We start from the raw sequence: 27,937 nt of genomic DNA on the forward strand, positions 1-27,937 counted from the left end.
CCATTCTGATTTCTGCTCAGGAACCTGCTGCAATTAGCCCTGTCTGGAAGCTCAGGGAGAAGAGAAGCGGGGCTCGTGATGGGGAGATTTGGGAAGCAAGGGGAGCAGAGAGAGGGTTGATATTCCATGGAGCACTGATATGGACACTGCTCACTGTGCAGCCAAGCTGTGACTGAACCGAACTTCTCTGACAAAGGAGGAACGAACAGGCAAAGATTTATCCAGGTGAGCTCTCTGAAACATACAAATATTTATGTCCCCTTGTCTAGGAACACCCCTGGGTGGATTGAGCATATGACAGTCACATTTTATTTTAATGATATTTAATTTAAAATAAATAGAAGAAAGGGATTTGTATGGAAAAGAAATAGCAAAACAGCCCTGTGCACCAATGAAAAAACTCATTCACCCATTTGCAATACACCACCACAACCAGTTACTTTTATTAAAGGGAGAAGAACGAGTTATTATGGGTGACACAAGGGCTTCCCTGTGGATTTTTTTTCCAGCTTGCAAGATTCTTTGCAGCCCAGATGAAAAGGATCCAAGGATTTTAGAAGCAAGGTGTCGTCTGCCAGCTTCCCAGCAATCCTACATTAACAATCTCTGCTGCCATCCCTCACTTTAAAAAAGGGGAAAGAAATTCTCAGATTCTGTGTTTAGATCCATTAAAACAAGGACATTGTTATATTTGGTTTCAACTCAAAGGCAGAGCAAGAATTTCCCCATCACTGAATGGTGAGTGCAGATATTCCTGGTTAGCTCCAGAATAGGGGATTCATTTCTCTACTGAAACATCCTTCTGCAGAGTTTTAATGAAGATAGTCAGATATAGCTAAATGTGTGAGCTGGCCGCCTACCTGGCTTATGAGGTAAATATACTCTCCCCTCCCTGGACCCCTTACTCTCTAGTAAGAGAGGCTGATTAACATTCTAAAAAAGTTAAGCAACAACTTAACATAAGTAAATAAATCAATAATTTCATTGGGGAGGGGGAAGCACCACTGCTTATTAGATATTGGATCTATTGTAAATAAGATTCAAATTCCTCATTGAAATTGCATCGAATTTTTTTAAAATGTAGACATTTAATTTAGTCAGAAATTGTGAACTATAACAAATTTGACTAACTTTATGATGTATAAAAATAAAACCCAAAATACATAAATTGTAGAACAATGTGACTCACATCCATAAACAGTTTTTCTATCAAACACACTTTTGCCCATAGCAAAAACTAAAAAAACAAATACTGAATCACATGATCAATTGTCAGCAATCCCTTGAGGTCAAGGATGATCTCTTTCACAGTTTTAATTTTCAATGGGTCCTTTGGTGACTGAGGAGTCTGAGTCTTGAGCCATAGGCTCGTTGGTAGACATTGCAGGTGGTATTGGAAGACAGGGTTGTGCTGCGATTGCTGAGTGACTGTTGTCTTTCTTTTCTGGCTCTTTTCTGCAACCAGGGCAAGGTGATTTTCCTCAAAAGTGGATGTTCCCTCTTTGACAAGTCTTCGCCAGTTATCCCTATCTTGGGCTGCTGTCTCCCAGTGTGTTGTGTCGATGCCACAGCTCTTGATGTTTATGTTGAGGGTGTCTTTAAAGCGTTTCTTTTGGCCTCCCCATTTCCTTTCTCTTTTGGGGAGTTGAGCATACAGCATTTGCTTTGGTAAGCGTACATAAGACATGCACACACAGTGTCTGCTCCACCTCAGCTGGTGCTGGATAATCACTGAAGATGTTGGCCTCTGTAAGGACACTGAGGAGTCCTTGTGGCACCTTAGAGAGTAACAAATTTATTTGGGCAGAAGCTTTTGTGGGCTAACACCCACTTCATCAGATACATGGAGTGGAAAATACAGTTACAGGTGTATATATACATATCCCATGCAAAGATGGGAGTTGCCTTACCAAGTGTGTGTGTGTGTGTGGGGGGGGTAGTCTAACAAGACAATTCAATTAACAGTAAAATACCAAGGGAGGTTAAAACACATTTGTAGTGGTAATGAGGGTGGCCCATTTCAAACAGTTGACAAGAAGGTGTAAATAACAGTAGGGGGAAATTAGTATGGTAAAATTAGTTTTTGTAATGCTCCATCCACTCCCAGTTTTTATTCAGGCCTAATTTGATGGTGTCCCATTTGCAAATTAATTCCAGTTCTGCAGTTTCACATTGGAGTCTGTTTTTGAAGCTTTTTTGTTGAAGAATTGCCACTTTTAAGTCTGTTATTGAATGACCAGGGAGATTGAAGTGTTCTCCTACTGATTTTTGAATGTTATAATTCCCGATGTCAGACTTGTGTCCATTTAATCCTTTGCAAAGAGACTGTCTGGTTTGGCCAATGTACATGGCTGGCTTTGTTTTTAAACCATTTATTTTTGTCAAGATCAGCCTTCCTGCTCTTCCCTGTACTCACAACAGGTCCCACCAACTCCCCTCTCTCTGAGGACAGGAGGACAGGAGGCAATATCATTTCTGCAGTAATGAAGCCAAACACACAAACATGGCAGATTATTTCCAGGGGGACAGTGTGGTCAAGTTATTGGGGAAATGGTCTGCCACATCAAAGATCTGATTTCTATTCTCAGACTGTCTATTCTCTCATGAGGGAATGAGGAAACACTTAATATTGAAATACATAAAATCCCTGCATAATTCACCCTAATTAACAGAAGACATTAGATTCCAATCCATGGTTTCCTGCTTCCCAACCCAGTTCACAATTCCCTGGCCCAAAGGGTATTTTCATTGGGTTCAACCAGAGGAAGAGGACACACCTTGCATGTGTCCCATACAGACGTTCTGTTCTGTTTGGCACGCGGAAGCACACCAAGCAATGCCTGCTCAGTTCTGACAGATTCAGATGTTCATTGCTGATAGATTCACAGATTCCAGGGCCAGAAGGGACCATTGTGATCATCTAGTCTGTCCTCCTATATAACTCAGTCCATAGAACTTCCCCAAAATAATTCTTAGAGAGTATCTTTAAAAAAAATCCTTTCTTGATTTAAAAATGGTCAGTGATGAAGAATCCACTATAATCCTAGGTAAATTGTTCTGGTGGTTAATTAATGTCATTGTTCAAAATGTACACCTTTTTTACAGTCTGAATTTTGTCTAGCTTCAACTTCCAGCCATTGGATAATGCGATACCTTTCTATACTAGATTGAAGAGCCCATGATTAAATATTTTTCCTAACATATGTACTTATAAATAGGTACTAAGTCACCTCTTATCTTCTCTTTATTAAGCTAAATAGATTGAAAGTAGATATTACCACATCTGAAGTAGAAGCCAAACTCAAACTGCTTAATGGGACTAAATTGGGGGGCCCAGATAATCTTCATCCAAGAATATTAAAGGAACTGGCACATGAAATTGCAAGCCCATTAGCAAACATTTTTAATGAATCTGTAAACTCAGAAGTTGTACCGTATGACTGGAGAATTGCTAACATAGTTCCAATTTTTAAGAAGGGGAAAAAAAAACAAACATGATCCAGGTAACTACAGGCCTGTTAGTTTGACATCTGTAGTTTGCAAGGTCTTGGAAAAAAATTTTGAAGGAGAAAGTAGTTAAGGACATTGCGGTTAATGGTAATTGGGAAAAATACAACATGGTTTTACAAAAGTTAGATTGTGTCAAACAAACCTGATCTCCTTCTTTGAGAAAGTAACAGATTTTTTAGCCAAAGGAAACACAGTAGATCTAATTTACCTCAATTTCAGGAAGGCATTTGATACCGTTCCACATGGGGAATTATTAGCTAAATTGGAAAAGATGGGGATCAATATGAAAATTGAAAGGTGGATAAGGAACTGGTTAAAGGGGAGACTACAAAGGGTCACACTGAAAGGTGAACTGTCAGGCTGGAATGAGGTTACTAGTGGAGTTCCTCAGGGATCGGTTTTGGGACCGATCTTATTTAGCCTTTTTAATACTGACCTTGGCACAAAAAGCGGGACTGTGCTAATAAAATTTGCAAATGACACGAAGCTGGGAGGTATTGCCAATACAGAGAAGGACCAGGATATCATACAGGAAGATCTGGATGACCTTGTAAACTGGAGTAATAGTAATAAGATGAAATTTAATAGTGAAAAGTGCAAGGTCGTGCATTTAGGGATTAATAACAAGAATTTTTGTTATAAACTGGGGACGCATCACTTGGAAGTAACGGAGGAGGAGAAGGACCTCAGAGTATTGGTTGATCACAGGATGACTATGAGCTGCCAATGTGATATGGCCCTGAAAAAAGCTAATGCGGTCTTGGGATGCATAAGGTGAGGTATTTCCAGTAGACATAAGGAGGTGTTAGTACCGTTATACAAGGCACTGGTGAGACCTCATCTGCAATATTGTATGCAGTTCTGGTCTCTCATATTTAAGAAGATGAATTCAAACTGGAACAGGTACAGAGAAGGGCTACTAGGATGATCCGAGGAATGGAAAACCTGTCTCAAAGAGCTTGGCTTGTTTAGCCTAACCAAAAGAAGGCTAAGGGGAGATATGATTGCTCTCTATAAATATATCAGAGGGATAAATACCACGAAGGGAGAAGAATTATTTAAGCTCAGTACCAATGTGAACACAAGAACAAATGGATATAAACTGGCCATCAGGAAGTTTAGACTTGAAATTAGATGAAGTTTTCTAACCATCAGAGGAGTGAAGTTCTGGAACAGTCCTCCAAGAAAAGCAGTGGGGGCAAAAGACATATCTGACTTCATGACTAAGCTTGATAAGTTTATGGAGGGGGTGGTATGATGGGATAGCCTAATTTTGGCAACTAATTGATCTTCAAGTATTAGTGGTAGATATGCCCAATGGCCTGTGATGGGATGTTAGATGGGATGGGATTACTACAGACAATTCTTTTCTAGTGTCTTGCCCACATGCTCAGGGTTGAGCAGATCGCCATATTTGGGGTTGGGAAGGAATTTTCCTCCAGGGCAGATTGGCAGAGGCCCTGGGGGGTTTTCGCCTTCTTCTGCAGCATGGGACATGGGTCACTTTGCTGGAGGATTCTCTGCACCTTGAAGTCTTTAAACCACAATTTGAGGACTTCAATAGCTCAGACATAGGTCAGGGGTTTGTTACAGCAGTGGGTGGGTGGAATTCTGTGGCCTGCATTGTGCAGGAGGTCAAACTAAACAGCCATAATGGTCTCTTCTGACCTTAAAGTCTATGATTCTAGTCTATGATCATTGAACTCTGCAACAAGGGAACAAACACCTCTGTTTAATTACCTCACTTTGTTCCTTCTTAGAGCCAGCCATTGAATATGCAGAAAACTACATCCTATTCCATAGTATTAAAGCTAGGCACTGGATGTGCCATGTTTGTCTTTCTTCCACAGGACAGAAGCGACTTTGTCTGTACAAAGTGCAAGCTGGTCTCCATATTGGAAGAGAAGGTTCAAGGTCTGGAGCAACAGGTGTCGACCCTGCGTTGCATAAGAGAAACTGAAGATTTCCTGGACAGATGTCAGGATATGCTTTTACAGACACAATGTTCTGAAGGTTCAGAGCAGGCTGCACTGCAGGGACAGGAGGACGGTGAAGAAATTTGGCAGCATGTGACCTCCAGAAGAAGAAAGGGGAGCGTCCATGTACCGGCAACGCAGATACAGGTAAGTAACCGTTTTCATGTTCTCTCCACAGGAACTAATGCGGAGAGTGGACTAGATGATACATCTGAGGGAAGGGAACAGAAGGAGACTCTGCCAATTGGAAGTCATGAGATGCCCTGTCCTCGGGTTGGGGGTTCCACGACCACCGCTCCCAAGAGAAGGAGGCAGGTAGTGGTGGTCGGGGACTCTCTCCTCAGGGGGAGTCATCTATCTGCCGCCCTGACCAGGAAAACCGAGAAGTCTGCTGCTTGTCAGGAGCTAGGATTCACGATATGACAGAGAGACTGCTGAGACTCATCAAGCTACCCCTTCCTTCTTCTCCATGTGGGCACCAATGATACTGCCAAGAATGACCTTGAAGACCAGGGAGGAGTATAAAAATATTGCTTGGGCATGCAGGAGTGAAATCAGGAAGGTCAAATCTCACCTGGAGTTGCAGCTAGCAAGAGATGTTAAGAGTAACAAGAAGGGTTTCTTCAGGCATATTAGCAACAAGAAGAAAGTCAAGGAACGTGCGGGCCCCTTACTGAATGAGGGAGGTAACCTAGTGACAGAGGATGTGGAAAAAGCTAATGTATTCAATTCTTTTTACCTCTGTCTTCACGAACAAGGTCAGCTCCCAGACTACTGCACTGGGCAGCACAGCATGGGGAGGAGGTGACCAGCCCTCTGTGGAGGAAGAAGTGGTTCGGGACTATTTAGAAAAGCTGGATGAGCACAAGTCCATGGGACCGGGTGCGCTGCATCTGAGAGTGCTAAAGGAGTTGGCGGATGTCATTGCAGAGCCATTGACCATTATCTTTGAAAACTCATGGCGATCGGGGGAGGTCCCAGATGACTGGAAAAAGGCTAATGTAGTGCCCATCTTTAAAAAAGGGAAGAAGGAGGATCCTGGGAACTACAGGCCAGTCAGCCTCACCTCAGTCCCTGGAAAAATCATGGAGCAGGTCCTCAAGGAATCAATTCTGAAGCACTTAGAGGAGAGGAAAGAGATCAGGAACAGTCAGCATGGATTCACCAAGGGCAAGTCATGCCTGACTAATCTAATTGCCTTCTATGACGAGATAACTGGTTCTGTGGATGAAGGGAAAGCAGTGGACGTGTTGTTCCTTGACTTTAGCAAAGCTTTTGACACTGTCTCCCACAGTATTCTTGCCAGCAAGTTAAAGAAGTATGGGCTAGATGAATGGACTATAAGGTGGATAGAAAGCTGGCTAAATTGTCGGGCTCAAGGGGTAGTGATCAATGGCTCCATGTCTAGTTGGCAGCCGGTATCAAGGGGAGTGCCCCAAGGGTTGGTTCTGGGGCCGGTTTTGTTCAATATCTTCATAAATGATCTGGAGGATGGTGTGGATTGCACCCTCAGCAAGTTTGCAGATGACACTAAACTGGGAGGAGAGGTAGATACCCTGGAGGGTAGGGATAGGATACAGAGGGCCCTAGACAAATTAGAGGATTGGGCCAAAAGAAATCTGATGAGGTTCAAAAAGGACAAGTGGAGAGTCCTGCACTTAGGACGGAAGAATCCCATGCACCGCTACAGACTAGGGACCGAATGGGTAGGCAGCAGTTCTTCAGAATAGGACCTAGAGGTTACAGTGGACGAGAAGCTGGATATAAGTCAGCAGTGTGCCCTTGTTGCCAAGAAGGCAAATGTCATTTTGGGATGTAAAAGTAGGGCATTGCCAGCAGATCAAGTGATGTGATCATTCCCCTCTATTCGACATTGGTGAGGCCTCATCTGGAGTACTGTGTCCAGGTTTAAGCCTCACACTACAAGAAGGATGTGGAAAAATTGGAAAGAGTCCAGCAGAGGGCAACAAAAATTATTAGGGGCTGGAACACATGACTTATGAGGAGAGGCTGAGGGAACTGGGATTATTTAGTCTGCAGAAGAGAAGAATGAGGCGGGATTTGATAGCTGTTTTCAACTACCTGAAAGGGGGATCCAAAGAGGATGGATCTAGACTGTTCTCAGTGGTAGCTGATGACAGAACAAAGAGTTCCCCAAGTTGCAGTGGGGGAGGTTTAGGTTGGATATTAGGAACAACTTTTTCACTAGGAGGGTGGCGAAACACTGGAATGCGTTACCTAGGGAGGTGGTGGAATCTCCTTCCTGAGAAGTTTTAAAGGTCAGGCTTGACAAAGCCCTGTCTGGGATGATTTAGTTGGGGATTGAACCTGCTTTGAGCAGGGTGTTGGACTAGATGACCTCCTGAAGTCCCTTCCAACCCTGATATTCTATGATTCTATGATAATGAATTAATAATGGGAATGTGTGACACCCATTAGTATCTTCCCTTCAAGGAAGATCAAAGCTCCTTCCATGAATTAATTACCTATAATTTTCACCCTGTAATTTCCAAATGAAATGGAAAACATGTCACACATGAAAAAATGAATGCACATTGCAGACTTTCAGAGCTTTGCAAACCCTTCAGGCATCCAGTCCTGAGATGAACCACAAAGAACCCGATGCCTTTCTATAGCAAAACTATTCACTGCTAGGCAGCCTGCTGAGAGTGTTAATTTGTCATGTGTTATTTACTTGCGTTTAATAGTCATTTAAATTTGGCAAAACCAGCCTTGTCCTTAACAACCAGTCAGTGACTCATTGCACCAGCCAGTGTCACTGCAGGGTCATACCAAAATAAGCTGGGACATGGAGGATATGGATTTGGCAGCTAAGGCCACGCATTCTGCCTGGGACAGGGCAGGATTTGCCAGGATTTATCCCAGAGCCCCAATGGCAGCGCAAGAAGCACTCAGTGCACAGTGACTAGGCACACGGCCAGATTGTCACCCCAGGGAGTAGTTCTTGCTCTATGAAGGGTGACATTGAAATCATTAGGGCTGTTGGCGGAGTACGGCACAACGTGATGTAGGGGGGCCAGAGCCTAGCCCGTAAAAACTAGCAGGTTTCCTTCACTAAGTGGAAAGCTAACCATTATCAGTATACAGCTGCTCCACCTCATGGATCCTACTCAGGCCCCCAGTGAGCACTGAGAACTCCAACTGCATTACAGAAGCCATAAATTGTTCCTCAAATTTCCTGGCTGTAGCTGTAGCCTGGTCACTTCTTGTTCTCTCCTCTCTGAATAGTTTGAATGAGACAAATCCTGTAAAGATGCCTCGCATCCGCAGGGCCATTGGCTCTCACATGTCCCAGACAGCAACACTTTGACTCTGCACTTTTCTGTCTTATTGATAAGGTTGCTGGTTGTCACAGCAAGAAACGCAAACAAACCCAAGAAAAGTAAAGTGAGATTTCATGTCTTTCTCCAGGAAAAATTGTAAAATCCCGCCATTTAGATCGACAGGAAATAAACAAACTCTACACTCTTGACAGTATTTTCAGTATCATTATTTCCCATTTTTAAGCCTCTGACACTATTCTTTCCTGGGTTTGCACATGGGTTACGGGACCCTCGGAACGAATACACCCTCAGTGGAAATCCTGTGTGTGCTCTGCCCTCAAGTAAACTCACACATGTGCAGAGGGTTGGGTGCCATGGAGGCAATAGCAGGACTTGGAGGGGTGGAGCAGCCATGGCAGTGTCTGGGATCAGGGAGTAGGTAGGGATCACCAAGAACCCATTTCCCACCCTACAGCTGGCCAGCCTTCCCCCCGTGCATGTAAACTCATACATGTGCATATGATTCGGTGTCATGTGTTAATGCAGAATTAAGATTGCTTGTTGCTACATCGACCCCTTGCAGAACTTTGAGATGAGACAAACTCAAACGTCTGAAAAATCAGGCACGAGCCTCCCAGATCCTGGCACACACATGGGAGATAGAGAAAGGGGCTGAGACACCCCCAGTGGAGCCAGCCCCCCATACACTACCTCACATGATGGGGGTCTGACCCTCTTCCTTGCCCCTAAGGGTAGCAAGAGCCTCACAGATCTGGGCACATACACAGAAGGGGAGAACATGGGGCTGACAGGTGTCACTGTCCCTATTCTCCCCCAATTTCCCCGTCACTCACTCCCACATCCCCCTTCCTAGTCTTCAACCCCTGCACTCTGTCAAACCTCCCTCATCTGAGGCCCCAAACTCTCTTTCCTCCCCTATCACCCATCCCCATGTATCCCCTGTCACACAATCTCACTCCCTTCCCTTCAATCCCAAACCCTCTGCCTCTATTACTCCATCCCTCCACCTTCCTATGTCCCCCCCTCCCAGCAGGCATTCATATCTCTCATCCCCTCCCCCCTACCGTCACCAACCATGTGGCTTGCCTTCCTCCTAAATAAAACTGTCACTCATGGCTCACAGATTGCAATAACCTCCAGCCACTCAGTCCAAAACTCCTTTTTTCTTAGATCAGGGTTTGTCATTAACCTACACTTTGTTGTGTTAATTGATGTTTGAGTGTGCAGCCATAAATTTCAATGAGCTCTGTGATTCATCCAGTCATTTGCACCTCTCAGTTTAACAACAGAAGAAAAAAAGAGTATGGGGGGAGGGGGGTCATAGCTTAGGAACCCCTCATTTAAATTACCCCAAATTTAGATGGCTAACACTGCCCTGCAAACCCATGAGACAAACCCATGAGGCACTAACTCTATCCCGCACCCTTACAAGGCGCACCGAATTTCAAAAGAATTTGACTAAGCAAGTCGATTTCAGAGGATGTAGAAAGGCTGATTGTAGCAAAGTGAAGACTCACTGGTGTGGCACCTCCTGCTGGTTGTCTCGGGAATTAACTCTTCCAGCCCGGAGCACCCTCTTCAGGCCAGTGTCTTGCCTGCCGCTGGCCCCCTGTGTCCCTCCCGGACTCCGGTGCCCCTTTATCTCAGGGTGCTGCCCCCTGACAGTGCCCCCTTGCTCTGGGTCTCCCCTCCCAGGGGAACCCACACCCTCTATCCCCACCTTCCTCAGTGGCTACTGCCAGTCAGTATCTAGCCCTCGCTTACTGGGGCAGACTGCAGTCTGTAAACCACTCATCATCGGCAAGGAGGGCTTGGACCTGCTGCTTTTGCCTAACCTCAGGCTACCCCTCTGTAGCCTCAGTACCTGATTTGGGCCTTATCCAAGGCCTCAGCCTGGGGAGTTTCCAGGCTGGAGCTGTGCTGCGCTCAGGCAGCCAGGACTGCCTCTCTCCACAGCTAGGCAGAGACTGACCTAGCTCCTGCCTAGTTGCCCTTTTACAGGGCCAGCTGCAGCCTGATTGGGGCGTGGCCCCAGCTGTGGCTGCTTCCCCAATCAGCCTAGCCTATTGACTCTCCGGGGCAGTCCTTTCCCAGGGACATTTTAACCCCTTCAAGGCCGGAGCAGGTGACCACCCCACTACATCCCCCCCCCCCCCCTCAAATTCCCTACCGTTGTTGGTAGCGGGGGACTCTTGGCTTGGGCTCCCCAAGCTGCCCCTCCAGGGACATCCCTCCAGGGCCACCCGCCTCATCTCCAAAGCCTCCCAGCCTCGGGCCATCTTCCGGGAGTGTGCCTCTGCCTTCCGGCGGGCCAGCTCCACGGCCTCCAGCCACGCCCATGGGTCAGCATTCCCCTGACCCTTTACTTTTAGGTCTGGGTCCCTGTTGTGGTCCTCTCCCTGATCACCTGGGTCCCAGCTTCTTGCTGGGCCCACTCAGTCTCTGTTCCTTGGCTGAAGACCTGCCCAGCGATGGTCTGGGTCCCGACCTCCTGCAGCGTCCCCTCCATCCCAGTTGCTGCCTTCGCCACTGCCTCCAGTTTTGGCCCTGCAGACACCTCCCTCAGCCACCCCTCAGTTCCCTTGAGGGGGCAGTGCCTCCTAATGTGGCCCACTGTATGGCATCCCCAGCAGGCTCCCTGCCTCTTTGCTGCCCTGGGTCTTTCTTGGTCCCTCTCGGGTCCCACCCGTTCATCAGGGCGGACCTGGACCCTCCAGCTTGGGCTGGGGCATGCCCACTGTGTGTGTCCCTGACGCCCACAGGCCCAACACGTCCGCAGCCGCCTGGGTTCCCTCACCCAGCGGACTGACTTAGGGCCTTGCCCCTGTCCTTGCTCAGGCTGAAGCGCCCTGACCCCACCCCAATAGGGACAATCTCTTTTCACATGTCCATTCTGCCCACAGGCATAGCAAGCTCTGCGCTCTGCCACAGGCCTCCTGGCCCTGGCACTCAGCTTCTCTTGCCATTCTTCCTGTTTCCTCTGAAACTTCTGTCGGAGGAATTTTACCACTGTTCCATTGCCAGCTGCCCCAATTGTTCCTGCACTGTACCTCCCACTGTCTCTCTTGATTTCCCCAGACCACACAGAGCACGGTCTCATGCTGCTTCTGTGTTCCGTCAGTCCCCTTCTGTCGGGTCCCTGCCCCTGAGACCAGCCTGGGACGGCACAAGAGCCTTCAGCAAAGAACACCTCTGTGTATCTGGGATCCATCACCCCTTTGTCCTGATGTCCTGGCAATAGTCCCACAGTCCTTGCCCTGCCCCTTGTATCGGGGCAGACCACCTATGCCCGCATTCTCCACCACCTTGTAGCGAAGCAAGGGCTCACCAGTATGGCACCTCCTGCTGGTTGTCTCGGGAATTAGCACTTCCATCCTGGAGCACCCTCTGCAGGCCAGTGTCCCTCCCAGACCTTGGTGCCCCTTTATCTTGGGGTGCTATCCCCTGACAGTGCCCCCTTGCTCTGGGCCTCCCCTCCCAGGGGAACCCACACCCTCTATCCCCACCTTGCCACTGGGGCAGACTGCAGCCTGTAAATCACTCATCATAGGCAAGGAGGGTTTGGACCTGCTGCCTTTGCCTAACCCCAGGCTACACCTCTGTACCCTCAGTATCTGATTTGGGCCTTATCCAAGGCCTCAGCCTGGGGAGTTACTAGGCTGGAGCTCCCCAGCCCCTCTTGCCTTTCCCCAGCACTGCTCTACTCAGGTACTCAAGTTCTTTTTCTTTGTGCAGAATTTCAGAACGATGTCTTGAAATGTCACAATAGGGGTTCCTGCTACCCTAGGAGATGACCTGGTTTTACTGAAAACACTGGAACCTGCAATAGACTGGACATTTCCCCACCACAGGGAAAGACTCTAGGGATACAGGGGAAAACACTCGTGTGGCAGTTAGCCAAACATTCTATCCCCATAGCCTCCCGTCTGTCAGAGCCTTTACTGACTGCGGTAGCTATGCACCGCTTTGTGGGTGCAGCTTGCTTTTCACTGTGATGTGTGGCTCCATGCACCCTAGATGCTGCTGCCAGTGGTGAGTAGTGTAGATGTAGCCTTACCGGCAAGCTGGGGTGGTGCTTAGTTTTTCCAAATATCTTGGTAGGGGCTTGCACCAGTTCTGTTTTCTAACTTTAAGAGGAACCCGTAGATATTGAACCCAACACTTGTTGTTGCTGTTAACCGCTGTAAGAAGGGTTATATGTTGCGGATGATACTAAACTGGGAGGAGTGGTAGATACGCTGGAGGGGAGGGATAGGATACAGAGGGACCTAGACAAATTGGAGGATTGGGCCAAAAGAAATCTGATGAGGTTCAATAAGGATAAGTGCAGGGTCCTGCACTTAGGATGGAAGAATCCAATGCACCGCTACAGACTAGGGACCGAATGGCTAGGCAGCAGTTCTGCGGAAAAGGACCTAGGGGTGACAGTGGACGAGAAGCTGGATATGAGTCAGCAGTGTGCCCTTGTTGCCAAGAAGGCCAATGGCATTTTGGGATGTATAAGTAGGGGCATAGCGAGCAGATCGAGGGATGTGATCGTTCCCCTCTACTCGACATTGGTGAGGCCTCATCTGGAGTACTGTGTCCAGTTTTGGGCCCCACACTACAAGAAGGATGTGAATAAATTGGAGAGAGTCCAGCGAAGGGCAACAAAAATGATTAGGGGTCTAGAACACATGACTTATGAGGAGAGGCTGAGGGAGCTGGGATTGTTTAGCCTGCAGAAGAGAAGAATGAGGGGGGATTTGATAGCTGCTTTCAACTACCTGAAAGGGGGTTCCAAAGAGGATGGCTCTAGACTGTTCTCAATGGTAGCAGATGACGGAAAGAGGAGTAATGGTCTCAAGTTGCAGTGGGGGAGGTTTAGATTGGATATTAGGAAAAACTTTTTCACTATGAGGGTGGTGAAACACTGGAATGCGTTACCTAGGGAGGTGGTAGAATCTCCTTCCTTAGAGGTTTTTAAGGTCAGGCTTGACAAAGCCCTGTCTGGGATGATTTAACTGGGAATTGGTCCTGCTTCGAGCAGGGGGTTGGACTAGATGACCTTCAGGGGTCCCTTCCAACCCTGATATTCTATGATTCTATGTATATGCAGGTAGGAGAATGACAGAATTTGTGTGAAGGAAGTGAATGTAGGAGCGAGAATGAGGGATTCTTTGCTTCTTCTCTACTGAGACACATTCCCAATACATTTTGGGGATTTCCTCCTATTCCTTACAGTCAATGATGCAACAAGGAAAGGGGAATGCGGGGGGCAGAGAACCCAATGCCCCTTTGGCTTTGGTCATAGATGCTGCTACAGATTCACATGAACATTTTTGCCAAGCCACCATCTACCCTTCCTGAGTGGGCTGAATATTGGAAGAGGTGGTGGAGACAGATTTAGGAGATGGGGACCTGAGGTTCTGGGAACCAGGAAGCGAGGGCCTCCCAGTGCCAAGAGCCCCAGGAAGAGCCACTGCCCCTGCTCCACCAGTCAATGACAGTTTCAATTGCTACTTTGTCCCTGTCTCCAAGGCCTGGCCCCAGATAAAAGAGACTACTGTGACCTCTCCCTGCCCCCCACCAGAAAGACTGGGATCAGTGGGACTTCTCCTCCCTGCTAGGCCCTCTCACCCCACCCCTTCCACTAGACAGACTGGATTCAAAAACACAGAAAAGGTGGAGGAGGCTACTTGAGGAGACAGTGGGCTGGGATTCTGGGAAGGGGGAGCAGGGACCAAAGAGTCTTCCCAATGGGATGGAAAAGGAGAGAAGCAGGGAGAGGTCCTGTTCAGTCCTGCTCTCACTTCTGGGAGGTGTGGGGAGAGGGAAGAGTGTTTCTCACCAAGGGCCAATCCTTGGAGATGGGGAGGATGCAATGATTGAAGCTGTCAGCAGCCAGCCAGAGCAGGAGTGGCAACTCCTCCTTGGGCTCCAGCCCCTGGAACCTGCTGAGACCCCTCTTCCCAGAACCCCAGGCTGCCATCTCCTCATGCTGCGTCCTCAGCCTCTTCCACTTTCAGGACTACTCTGGAAGAAAATTGGCAAAGAAATACATGTGCTGCATTGCACAGCAATGCAAAGGGAGGAACCCCATACACACACATACATGCCTCTTGGAACATGGGCCCCCCCCTTAAGAAAACTCTCACTGCACCCCTGCTTACACTCAGAAAAATGGAATACATTTTAGGAGGGAGCCTAGGGTTACCTTGACCAGCTAACACGCATGCTTCAACTACAGCTGCCTTCTCTAGACATGGAGTTTAACATGTGTTAGTTAACATGTTAAAACACTCCTTTTTTCCTAGTGAAGACAAGGCCTTCCAAGGCAGTTTTGGAAGCTGAATTAGAAACCATGTCCCAGTATAAAATGACTATCGGCTACTATTAGAGTTGGGTTGGAAAAAAAGCAGAAAAAATATTTACAAAATATTGAAATTTTCACAAATGTTTTTCTTTAGGAGTTTTTGAAATTAACTGATTTTTTCTTTTTTAAAAAAGTTGACAATATTTTTACCAATAAGTTTCAGTTTTACATTGCCTGGGTTGAAGGTGTGAGTGTGGAGTAAAAGGTTCCTTTGCAGATTACAAGAGGCTGTAGATGGAGAAAGAGAGAAGGGAATGGGTTAACTTGACACTCCAGCTAGGTCTGAAGATAAGACCCTGACTCCAGCCCAAGGCCGCGGCACATGACCGACTCTTGGCCACCTGCCAAGGAAGACAGGGGCCTGGATTCCAACCCTGACCAGCCATGAAAACAAAGCAGTAAACTGAACAAGACTGCAGGGGCTTGCAAAAAGCTAGTGAGACAGCGAAGGCCAGAGAGGGGGAAAACAACCATTTCGCGTCCCTGAAGCCGGTGTGTTTTGGGAAAGCTGAGGAAGCCACAGAAGGCTAGTTTGGACTGGTACAAAAAGCACGGGGGACAGAGGTCCCTGAACAAAATGCCCGCAAATGACCCCAGGACTTAAGACCCTCCTGAGAGCTGAAGCAAAGCAGAGATCAACAGCAGAATCTGGACAGCCTGTGCACAGGACAGAACTCTCATCCATCCTTCCCCCTCTTTTTATTATGTTACACCCAGGCTTGGCCAGCCTTGGGTCATGCGTGTGTGAGTATGAAAGTAGGTTAGGGCTCGGGCACTAACGCTTTCTTCCTTCCTTTGAGTGACTGGGGGCGGACCCAGCATTCCCCGCTGTTATTTTATTAATAAAGCTTTAACATTTAGTCACTTGGTGTGCTCCTTCATCTCCTCCCCTAACAATCCTGTGGCTTCTGCCTGACCATCTGACACCTCAGGCAGATTGGTAACATAAATCTGTCACAATTTCATTCCACTACATTTCAGAATTTGAAAATAGGGGGAAAAAGAAAAATGGAGAACTGCTGAAAACTAATCAAAACAGAATAGATAAAATCATGGATTTTTTTAAATGTTAAACGTTTATTTTAAAATAATTAAATCAGATTGTTTTTACTTAATACTAGTTTACCTTCATTTTATAGTCTTAAATTGCAGATGTGAATATTTTGTACCTGTTTCTTTAATTAGAGTTTCCTAACAATTAATAGAATTTCAGATTTTGCATAAACGGGTTTACTACTTACAATGTTCATCTAAGTCAAATGTGTTTACTGCACTGTCAGAGCTTGTAGTGCCTGGGGGCACGTCTACACTGCGGCTGGGTGTGAGCAACCCAGTTTATCTACACAGACTTGTGCTAGCTTGGCTTGAGCAAGTGCACTAGAAATAGCAGTGTGGACATTGTGTCTCCGGCAGAGACTTGGGCTAGCCTTGGGGTCAGGCAGGCCTGGGATTCTAAGTTGCTGCACAAGCCACAGTGTCCATACTGCTATTTTTAGCAGGGTGGCTTGAGCCCAGCAAGCACAAGTCTGTCGATGCAGACTAGGAGGCTTGCTCTCAGCTGCAGCCAGACATACGTTGGCATCATTAATGACTCACCTTTAATGACAACACTGGAATCTGCAATAGGTGGGACAGTTGCTATAAACTGCAAAGGAAGTTTCCACAAGATAGACTTGGCAGCACTGCCAGAAATATTAGTAACTCTCCCTCTCATACACAAATGGTTGTTTAATCCTATTTGCTATGTAGCAAAATGAATCTTGGATGTGTGTGTGGAGGAGGAGAGAAGGTGAATGTGTGAATGAGTGTGTTTGAGGGAAGCCATTGCTTGTTTCCGTCGTCAGAAAAGTAACAAATATGCTGTCCTGGAGCGAGTCTGCGCGGTCTCTCTTGGAGGTCCAGCAGCAATGGCACAGACCCTGGGGAGAGGCGACAAAAGAGGGTCTAAACCACTTCTGTGTGGCCCAGATTCTGTGCTGGCCGGGGACAATGTGACTCCACACACGTTAGAACAACGCCAGTGTCTGCCCTAATTTACAGCAGCCCTAATCCAGGTTCCCTTTGGCGGGGGCGCCCCAGCCTGGAGCAGCCCAGAATCCATAGTGCTCAATGTTACGAGTACTCCCTCAGTCCTGACAACTCCTGGCACCATTCCCCTCACAGCATGTGCAAAGGAAGCAGTTTCCAGCCAATTACATCAGTTCTATGCTGCTCCTTGGTTCAGGGAATTGTCTCCTGGTGCTTTGCTGAGGAATAGCATCATACCAGAATCAGCTCTGTTGTCTAAAGTGAATTGGTAAAAACGCTGCCTGTCTGTAGACAGCAGCCACTTTGGTCTTGAGTTACAGCAGATTCATACAGATGAGACACACACTGCATGGTCTCTCCTAGAGACTTTACTGTTGCTCTTCCCTGGTGTTTTACCTATTCTAAAGTGAATTCACTTTAAAGTAAAAAAGAATTCACTAGGAGTATGGTGAAATACTGGAATGGGTTACCTAGGGAGGTGGTGGAATCTCCTTCCTTAGAAGTTTTTAAGGTCAGGCTTGACAAAGCCCTGGCTGGGATGATTTAATTGGCGATTTGTCCTGCTTTGAGCAGGGGGTTGGACTAGATGACCTCCTGAGGTCCCTTCCAACCCTGATATTCTATGATTCTATGATCTTTCTGCTGCTACTGTCATCTAGTGGCTGTGAGGAGGGAGTGCCAGTGAAAGAGACTTCAGAAATATAGCTAGGTCATTGATGATACGCCCTTGACCTGTCCCTTCCCTGCTGTACACAAGTTATCAAATCTCACGTCCTTTTAGAGACACTTGGCATTAGGAGGTAGTGGGGGGATCTTAACGGGATTTGGGCAGCTGGAAGGGGTTGAGGCCCTTTTAAGTGTGTAGAGAGGGTTCGAGAGCTGGAGAAGTGGGTCCAGGGTTTGTGAATTGGGTGAGAACTTCAGAGGGTCCTTTCTGGCTGTGGGTGTGTCAGGTGGATACCTCCTCTCAGTTCTATCTCATGTATGTCACCCTGGCTTGAAGGGTTTGGAGCATCAACAATCAATTCCACCCAATGCCAAACACTGTGATGTGATTAAGTAATAAGTCTGCATTTTTCTTGCATTATTGTGTTATATTGGCCCAAAGCCCTGCCATGATGCAGACTGTCATGGTCAATGGTGATTATTGTGCCAGTACAGGGTCCATTATAATCAAAATCTATTTTCAGCTATTAGTATTATGGAGACAAGGTGGGTGAGGTAATATCTTGTGTTGGACCAACTTCTGTTGGTGAAAGAGACAAGCTTATGATCCATACAGAGCTCTTCTTCAGGTCTGGGAAAGGAACTCCCATCATCACAGCTAAATGCAAGGTGGAACAGATTGTTTAGCATAAGTAGTTAAAGCATATTGTAAGGAACCATTCAAGGCAGAGTGTGCTGTTGACATCTCTGCAGTCATAGGTCAAGAAGAGGGGGTTATCTGGTTACAGATTGCTGTAATAAGCCATACATCCAGTAGAGTTATGAATTAAAGCTCCCAGGCTGTGTACGGGGAGATATCTCAAACCAGTAAACTGCCTGAAACCACTATGGCTTATTGCTAAAAGCAGCCAAGTCAGCAGGCTGTAAATTGGCCATGTCACAGCCTCAGCTTGACTAAGGCAAGAGGGGAGGGGGGTTTTGAGTGCCACAGAAAGGGCAGCTTGACCCCACGTGCTTCCTGATAAGAATTGTGTTAAAGTTGCCGATACAGGCATCTTAGAAGAGCAGGATGTGCCCCCAGGACTGTGTCTAACAGGGTCTCAAGGCTGCAAACTCTGGGAAAAACCCACACCTGGTTAATCAATAATCAGAAGAAAGCCTCTTGCTTGCCCATTGGAACTGCTTGCTTAACAAGTTTTTTTTAAGGGACATGTCATTCTATTACTAAATGTAATGTATAAATAAGGGGGGAAAGTTTGAGGTAGTTGGACTCTTCTGGACTTTCCCTCCGGATACATCTTGTGTTCCCCACTGGCAGACGGGCTGCCGCTGTGCCACTCGAGAGCCACACTCAGCTTTGGTAATTATTGAGAGTTGGAGTGTTTTACTAACCTGTTGTGGATGTGTGGGAGTGCTTGAAACTAAGTAAAGTGTGTCTTTAAGTGAAAGCACTCTTGCGTTGTCCTGTTTGTGCCAGCCATTTATCGGTCGGATGGCCGTGTCTCCCCTGATTTATTTCCTGACACCACCTTGCACAGAGTAAAAGTTACCAAGAGCTTTGGATTGAAAGAACTCCAGGTAACAGCTGGTCTTTTGAACGTGTTTATGTCTCATCCTGAAAGGAAACCTGCACAAACATTTTCAAAAGTTGAGCCTGGGTACTTAAATCAATAACTCTGCTAGACACTAAAAAAGAAACATGGACTGAACAGAGGCACGGGATTTATGGTTTATCACAACAATCTGTAATCCAGTAACCCCCTCTTTTTGTCCTTTCAACGCAGGGATGTTAATGGGCAACTCTACCTTGAAAGATCCCTTACAATATATGGTACCTACTTATACTAAACAATGTGCTATGTCATGCATTCAACAATTTCCCTAGGCCGTTTGTTCCATTGTCCTACTGTTCTTACAGTTGGGGAGTCTTCCCTTATATTTAATCTAAATCTGATATTTGCAGTTTGAACTCCTTGCCTCTTGTCCTGCATTCTGTGGCATTAGAAAACATTTTTTTCTCAGTTTCTTTTATGGCAGCCTGTCAAGTATTTTAAGACTGCTATTATGTCCCCTCTTCATCTCCTCTTTTCCAGACTAAACATACCCAGTTCCTTCAGCCTTTGCTCGTATGGCTTGCATTCCATCCCTTTGATCCTCTTTGTCACTCGCCTCTGAGTCCTTCCCAGTTTCTCTACATCGTTTGCAGACAGTGGCGCCAAAATTGGACTCAGTGTTCCAGCTGAGACCTAACCAGTGCTAAAGAGCAAAATGACTTGCACACCGTACCTTTTTTAATGCATTGCAACCCAAACCTGCATTTGCTTTTTTTTGCAACAGCATCTCATACGGAGGTTGTGACCCCACCACAACTCCCAGATCCTTCTCAGCAGGGCTGCTGCCACACCAGTTATCTCCCCCATTCTGTATTTGTTGCAAGGTGTCATAAATATAAAGGGAAGGGTAAACACCTTTAAAATCCCCCCTGGCCAGAGGAAAAACCCTTTCACCTGTAAAGGGTTAAGAAGCTAGGATAACCTCGCTGGCACCTGACCAAAAGGACCATTGAGGAGACAAGATATTTTCAAAGCTGGAGGGGGAGAGAAACAAGGTCTCTCTCTGTCTGTGTTTGTGATGCTTTTGCCGGGGACAGAACAGGAATGGAGTCTTAGAACTTAGTAAGTAATCTAACTAGATATGTGTTAGCTTCTGTTTGTTTAAATGGCTGAGAAAATAAGTTGTGCTGAATGGAATGGATATTCCTGTTTTTGTGTCTTTTTGTAACTTAAGGTTTTGCCTAGAGGGATTCTCTATGTTTTGAATCTGATTGTAAGGTATTTACCATCCTGATTTTACAGAGGTGATTCTTTTACTTTTTCTTCTATTAAAATTCTTCTTGTAAGAACCTGTTTGCATTTTCATTGTTCTTAAGATCCAAGGGTTTGGGTCTGTGTTCACCTCTGCAAATTGGTGAGGATTTTTATCAAGCCTTCCCCAGGAAAGGGGGTGTAGGGTTTGGGGAGGATTTTGGGGGGAAAGACGTTTCCAAGCGGGCTCTTTCCCTGTTATATATCTGTTAGATGCTTGGTGGTGGTAGCAATAAAGTCCAAGGGAAAAAGGAAAATAGTATGTACCTTGGGGAAGTTTTAACCTAAGCTGGTAAAAATAAGCTTAGGAGGTTTTCATGCAGGTCCCCACATCTGTACCCTAGAGTTCAGAGTGGGGAAGGAACCTTGACAGTGCATTTGGTTTTTCTTCACAAAGTGTAGCACCTTACATTTGACTTTGTTGAATTTCATTTTGCACAATACCTGTTCTGATTGATACGTGTTTTCCTTCCAGAAGAGCCCATGGGTTTAAACCCATTCCAGTTGGTGGAGGGTGGCGGGAGGAGATCTTAGACGGGTCACATGCCCCTCTTCCTGATGAGTCATTCCACCCCAAAATTTGCCATGATTGGTCAAATCCATTCTTGGGGTTGTCCTATGGGTTTGAAAGCCATTCTGATTAGTATAGGGTGGCAGGAGAAGTTCTTGAAAAGGTCACATGACCCTCTTCCAGATGGGTCAACCCATCCCAGAACTGATTGGTCAGACCCAGAGTTGGGGTGGTGCTATGTGCCTGAACCCCACTCTGATTGGTAAAGAGTGGTTGGAGGTGTTCATAGAGGGGGTCACATGTCAACTCTCGCTTCAATCTGTTACATGTCAATTTCTGCCCGGAACTTACCGTGATTGGTCAAACTCCCTCTTGGGGCAGGCCTATGTGTTACCCAACAGGCCAGAGACAGGAACAGAATCTGGGTCTCCAATGTCCCTGTTCAGCCACTAGTATGCACTGCCTTTCCTGTTCAGACATCAACCCCTTATTTGACACTATGCTTTTTCCCAGTAATGTCAAGTCCCTCCAAGGCTTCTCCAGCAAAGATCCTGGTAAGGGTTGTGAGGGAGAGTTGGAAGCAGGGCAGGGGGCACTGAGAAAAGGAGCTGGTTTTTGGAGAAAAGCTGGAGGTAACAATATTTTGATGCTACACAGAAATGGCAAAGCAGCTGTGAGTTCCATTGTTTCTCCCTTTCCATGGGAGTACCCCATGTGACTGCCTCAGTTACAGCCAGACGTTCAAATTCAGTCAGGTTTCTATAAGCCTGGGTCTTTGGGATTTGTGCTGCTATTCTGATTCCTGCACAGAAGCCTGCTGCATGTGGCCATGCCTGGAAGCTGAGGGAGAAGAAAAGGGGACTTCATGGCAGAGGATTTGGAGGTGAGGGAAGCAGCGAGAGGGTCGACATTCTGTGGACTGTTGCAGTGGGCCTTACACACTGTGCAGCCAAGCTGTGACTGAACCCAACTCCTCTTAAAACACCACCGGTCAAGAGGATTTGTTAAAGGAGGAAGGAACATGTAAAGATGTATCCCAGTGAGCTCACTGAGACATACAAATATGTGTCCCCTCGTCTAGGGACAGCCCTGGTGGATTTAACATATGACAATGATAGTAAATATAAATATTTATATTTAATTTAAAAGAAAAGAAGAAAGGGATTTTTATAGACAAGAAATAGCAAAACACCCCCCTGTGCACCAATCAAAGCACTCACAGGCACGTTTGCAATACACCACCACAACCAGTTACTTTCATTAAAGGGAGAAGAACAAGCTATTAGGGGTGATACAAGAGCTCCTTGTAGATTTTTTCCATCTCACAAGATTCTTCACTGCCCAGATGAAAAGGATCCAAGGATTTTAGAAGCAAGGTGTCATCTGCTAGATTCTCAGAGATCCTGCATTGACAATCTCTGATGCTATCACTCACTCCCTGAGCTGCAAAAAAGGGAAGAAACTCTCAAATTCTATGTTTATATGCATTGAAACAAGAAAAATGTGGCATTGCATTTCAAATCAATAGTAGAGCAGGAATTTCCCCATCACTATACGGTGAGTGCAGATATTCCTGGCTAGCTCCAGAGCAGGGGATTCATTTTTCCTGCTGCAACATTCTTCAAGAGTTTTCATGAAGTGTGACAAAGTTCCTCCTCTGTCTTGGTGGTTCTTGTGCTTACTGGCTGATTTCCTTGCCTCAGAGATTCATGGCAGCCCTTAGTTTGGCCATTTTTACTAGTGGATCAAACCTGCCATTCACTCAGCTAACTTCATCACTGGCCAGCATAGGGAAACGGAAGGAGAATAATCCCCACAGTCTCTGCTGATCCATCTAGTGGGTCAGGAGACAGGTCAGGGACCTTCCCCTCTGGTGGGACCCACAGTCCAGGATAACTCCTCCTGTATCCAATAGGGAGTTGGGGGGAATCTGCACCCACCCTCTACTCCGGGTTCCAGCCCAGGGCCCGTGGATCACAGCTGTGTACAGTGTTTCTTGTAACAGCCGTGTGACAGCTACAACTCCCTCGGCTACTTCCCCATGGCCTCCTCCCATCACCTTCTGTATCCTCACTACAGGACCTTCCTCCTGATGCCAGATAGTGTTTGTACTCCTCAGTCCTCCAGCAGCACGCCCTCTCACTCTCAGGTCCTTGTGCGCCCCTCACTGACTGAAGTGAGGTCCTTTTTAAACCAGGTGCCCTGATTAGCTTGCCTGTCTTAATGGATTCTAGCAGCTTCCTAATTGGCTCCAGGTGTCCTTATTAACCTGCCTGCCCTAATTATTTCCAGAAAGTTCCTGATTGTTCTGGAACTGCCCGTTACCTTACCCAGGGAAAAGGGACCTGCTTAATCTGGGGCTAATATATCTGCCTTCTATCACTCTCCGGTAGCCATCCGGCCCCACCCTGTCACAGAAGATAGTCAGATATAGCTAAACATGTGAACTGGCTGCCCGCCAGGCTTACCTGGTAAATACACCTGACTTCTGAACATGGATCTCTCCTCCCTTTACCCCTAACTCTCCAGTAAAGGAGGCAGATTCTCATTTTCTGTCAAAAGTCCTTCATATTAACATTCACATGGTTAAAGTAACAACCACAAAAAGAAAAAAAAATAAAGCCAGATGTGTTGTTAATAAAAAAGAACTCCAGGAAATTAAATATTAAAGCTGCTGGAAATGTCATATAAAAATGTCTCTGAAATATTCATCAAACTTTTTAAAAAATTCTTGAAATTTGAAATTCTGTTGCGGGAATTGGAGGGCTCTAGTTTAAACCACAGAGTGCTGACCAAGAAGCCATGGCAGCCAACACAGGTGTGCACAAAAGCACCCCTATTCCACAAACACACACAGGATCAACTTTATGTTCAACATGGCTCCTCATGTTTGCAGGATCTGGACCCAGAGGTTTTGTAGCACAGCTCTGAGAATGATTCACTGCAGCTGCTGGATCTGTGATTGTCACATATTCATAATTTTCTTAATTTCCAATTTTTCACACTGGATTACTCTGGATGGACTCTGTAGTGAGGACCAGACCAAAAACAGTGTTTTATTGTTATTCCATTTTTGAGCAGAGTTATTTGACAATAGTTTTTAACTATGGGAAAATCATGGTTATATCCATACTGTGTGGGTGCAGCTTACCTTCTCATCATCAGACTTGGTCTGTGCCTCAGTTCCTCCTATTGAGTGGGTGGTCTAGCCCCCTGCTGAACCAAAACCTCCCCCATTTGAGACAAACAAAACTCAAAATGATAAAACAAAACTCTCTGGTCTAGACATGGTTCCTCAGAGGTTGAGTGAACATTTCTTTCCTTCAGCTGTTTTTAAGTAGGACTCACAAATTCTCCTCTGTTCAGCTCTTCTCTGAGCTCCTCCCTGTTTTCTTTTGCAGGCTTCATTTTTAAGCTATTTCTTATTGTAAAGATCAGCCCTCCTGCTCTTCCCTGCTCTCTTTCTTGTCAGAGAGCCTCACAACAGGTCCTACCAAGTGCCCTCAGTCTGAGGACAGCAGGCTTTTCATATCCAGAAATAAGAACATAAGAACAGCCATAGTGGGTCAGACCAATGGTCCATGTAGCCCAATATCCTGTCTTCTGACAGTGGCCAATTCCAGGTGATTCAGAGGGAATGGACAGGACAGGTAATCATCCAGTGATACATCCCCAGAAATGGACTAGCATGTGAGACAAAGGGGTTAAAATTGAATCAGATTGGCAGCTGTCATTATGGTGAGTGCTACCAAGAAAATTCAATTGTTGAATCTGGCCTCAGCTAGTTATTGAAAATAGGATCCTTCCATCAGTGACTGGGAAAGTGACGTATAAAAATCATGAAAGGTTTAAAAGTATAAGCTTCAATCAAAAGCCAACATGTGGCTTATTGTTCTAGTTTTTTCTGATAGATTCCATTTTATATTGGGATATGACAGAACCTATATACATACCTACACAGCCTTACACATCCTGTAACATAGCTCAAAATTGTACACATTTCTTTTTGGCAAACTAAGCATTAAAGTTGTAAAGAGCAGAAATTTTGTTCTCATTGGTGCAGCACAATGATTCAAAGGAGACACATCCCCCATGCTCTCTCCTGTGGACTTTACTTTTGTCCTTCCCTGTTGTTTTCCATATTCTAAAATGAAACAACAATGTAGACATAGGGTGAGTTTGGCCGCAGACTCTGTCTGTATGGCGCCAAGCTGGTAACAGAGAGGGGCTTTAAAGGGGGTTGTGGGAGAGTTACTGCAATACATGGCTCACATAATGGCCCCTACATTGCTCTCCTTGCAAGCACTGTCCTGGGTTGGTGCTGGGTGTTATTGGGTCTCTGAGAGGCAATCTCTGTAGCCCTGAGCACTGTGGAGATTCTGGGCTGCTCCTAGGCAGCGTGGGTAAAGCAACTGTAAGGTTATTCTAACATAGTGGTTCTCAAGCTGGGGTACACGTACTCCTGGGGGCACCCAGAGGTCTTCCAGGGCTACTCACTCATCTAGATCAGTTTTCGCAACCCTGGAGGTGTCATGGGATTTGTTTGGGGGGAGGGTCACAAGTGCAGGACCGGCATTAGGGGTGGCAAGCAGGGCAATTGCCTGGGGTCGCATGCCAGAGGGGGCCCCGCAAAGCTAAGTTACATGCTTGAGCAATGTCACCTGGGGCTCTGGCTTCAGACAAGACTCACAAGTGAAAAGTAGGCTCAAGTATCACACTGAAATGTAAGTGCTATATATATATATATTCCAATCGATTTATTTTATAATTATATGGTAAAAATGAGAAAGGAAGCAATTTTTCAGTAATAGTGTGCTGTGACGCTTTTGTATTTTTTATGTTTGATTTTGTAAGCAAGTAATTTTAAGTGAAGTGAAACTTGGGGTACACAAGACAAATCAGACTCCTGAAAGGGGTACAGTAGTCTGGAAAGGTTGAGAGCCATTTTTCTAACAGATAAGCCACAGACAGTTCAGAAACAGGGCTGCACAAAATTTTTCCTTTATTCCACATCACAGGGCTATGCCATGTGTTCTGAGCCTCCAAGGTCATTAAACAGCTGCTATAGAAATTAAAGACACAAATATTCTGATTACACAGTAATGTCTGCCTTGGGGGATCCTGAACCTACCCTCCATTTACAGCAAGGGATCCCAGAACAGTACCATCCAATCCGTCTATAATAGGAGGGACATCTGGTACAGAAGCACAATCCCCCAGCACGAATACATTCTCTGTGGTTAGTGGGAGGATGCTGGATGTATCCTGCACAGAGAAAAAGAGTCTTGATTTTCATTCACATGGCAGGGTGTGCAAGAGTTGTAATTGCTGAATGATGGGTGTTTCCCATTAACTGTCAGCAGGCCTGGTCTGCCCAGTTGTCTTCCTGTGCACCCGTTCATTAAATCTTTGATAATAAGTAAATGGTTGAAGTTCTGTAACCATTCACCGGCTGCCCCTAAGAACTGAACAGAGTGAGTTAATTAAGTAGATGTGCTGGCTGTGTAGCAACATGTTTCAGAACCCTAGCACTGAACATGGTTGTCCTTCACAGCCCCACACCTGTACACGATGGAAAACAAGTAGCTTCCCTTAGTGACTGCTGCAGTGGTTTGGATTCTGTCTGAATCTTAACAGTGATGGACCAGTTAGATTTTAAATTAGATTTTAGCTGTGCTTTCCTTAAAGTATCCCCTACTCACAGATATCAGCGCAAGACCTAAACAGTACCGTCTCATTGCTTCCTTGTGCTCCACCTATCTGGCTGTGTTTTCTCTCTTGTCTTATACTTGGATAATAAATACTTTGGAGCAGGGAGCCTGTCTTTGCTGTACAGTAGAACAGAACCTGACACAATGGGGTTCCAATCCATGACTGGTGCTCCTAGGTGCTAACAGTATAATAATAAATAATAATACTTATTATTAATAATAATGCTAAATAGCAATATTACAGATGCATTGCCATTTGTGCAGAAACTGTTCCAATGCCACACTATGGCATTTCTAGTAATGAAGCCAAACACACATTGGAAAAATTCTCTGTCATACCAAAAATCTAGTTTCTATTCCCAGACTATCCATTCTCTTATTGTAGCATGAGACAACACTTAATAATAAAGTATATAAAAGCCCTAAATATTTTACCCTAATCAGTAGAAGACACTGGATTCCAATTCATGGTCTCCTGTGTGGAAGTATAACATTGTATAAGTATAGCGTTGTATAAGGGGACATGCTGGATACATTGTATATGAGAGGGCATGCCAAAATATGTTACAAAGTATCTGAGGGAGCACACGTAGGGACAGTTAGCTTTTGAATGGAGAAGCAATTAAAATAGAGCCAGCACGTCTAAGAAGCAGGCATCAGAATGGAAGGTGTGCAGGGCAATTAGTTAAGTTAACTGGAAGCTGTTAAAGGAGATTGTTAAGGGTGGCAGGTAATTGAAGATACGTGACTGGTCTCAGGGATCTCGAAGGGTGGTGACTAAAATCTTTTTTCTTCTTTTGTCTGTAACTTCTCTGTAACTTGTTCTCCAAAAACTGTATAAATTAAGAGACACAAGCCCCACTTGGGGGACTCACTTCTAAATGTATTAGCAGAGCAGCTTTGCTAATAAAACAGAGTGGTTTGATAAATTGTGAGACTGAGTCAAACTTTGACACCTGGTTCCCAGCGCAGTTCACAATCCCATAGATCAAAGTGTATTTTCATTGGATT

This window comes from Eretmochelys imbricata, chromosome 3, assembly GCF_965152235.1.
Source record: "Eretmochelys imbricata isolate rEreImb1 chromosome 3, rEreImb1.hap1, whole genome shotgun sequence".
NCBI lineage: Eukaryota > Metazoa > Chordata > Testudines > Cheloniidae > Eretmochelys > Eretmochelys imbricata.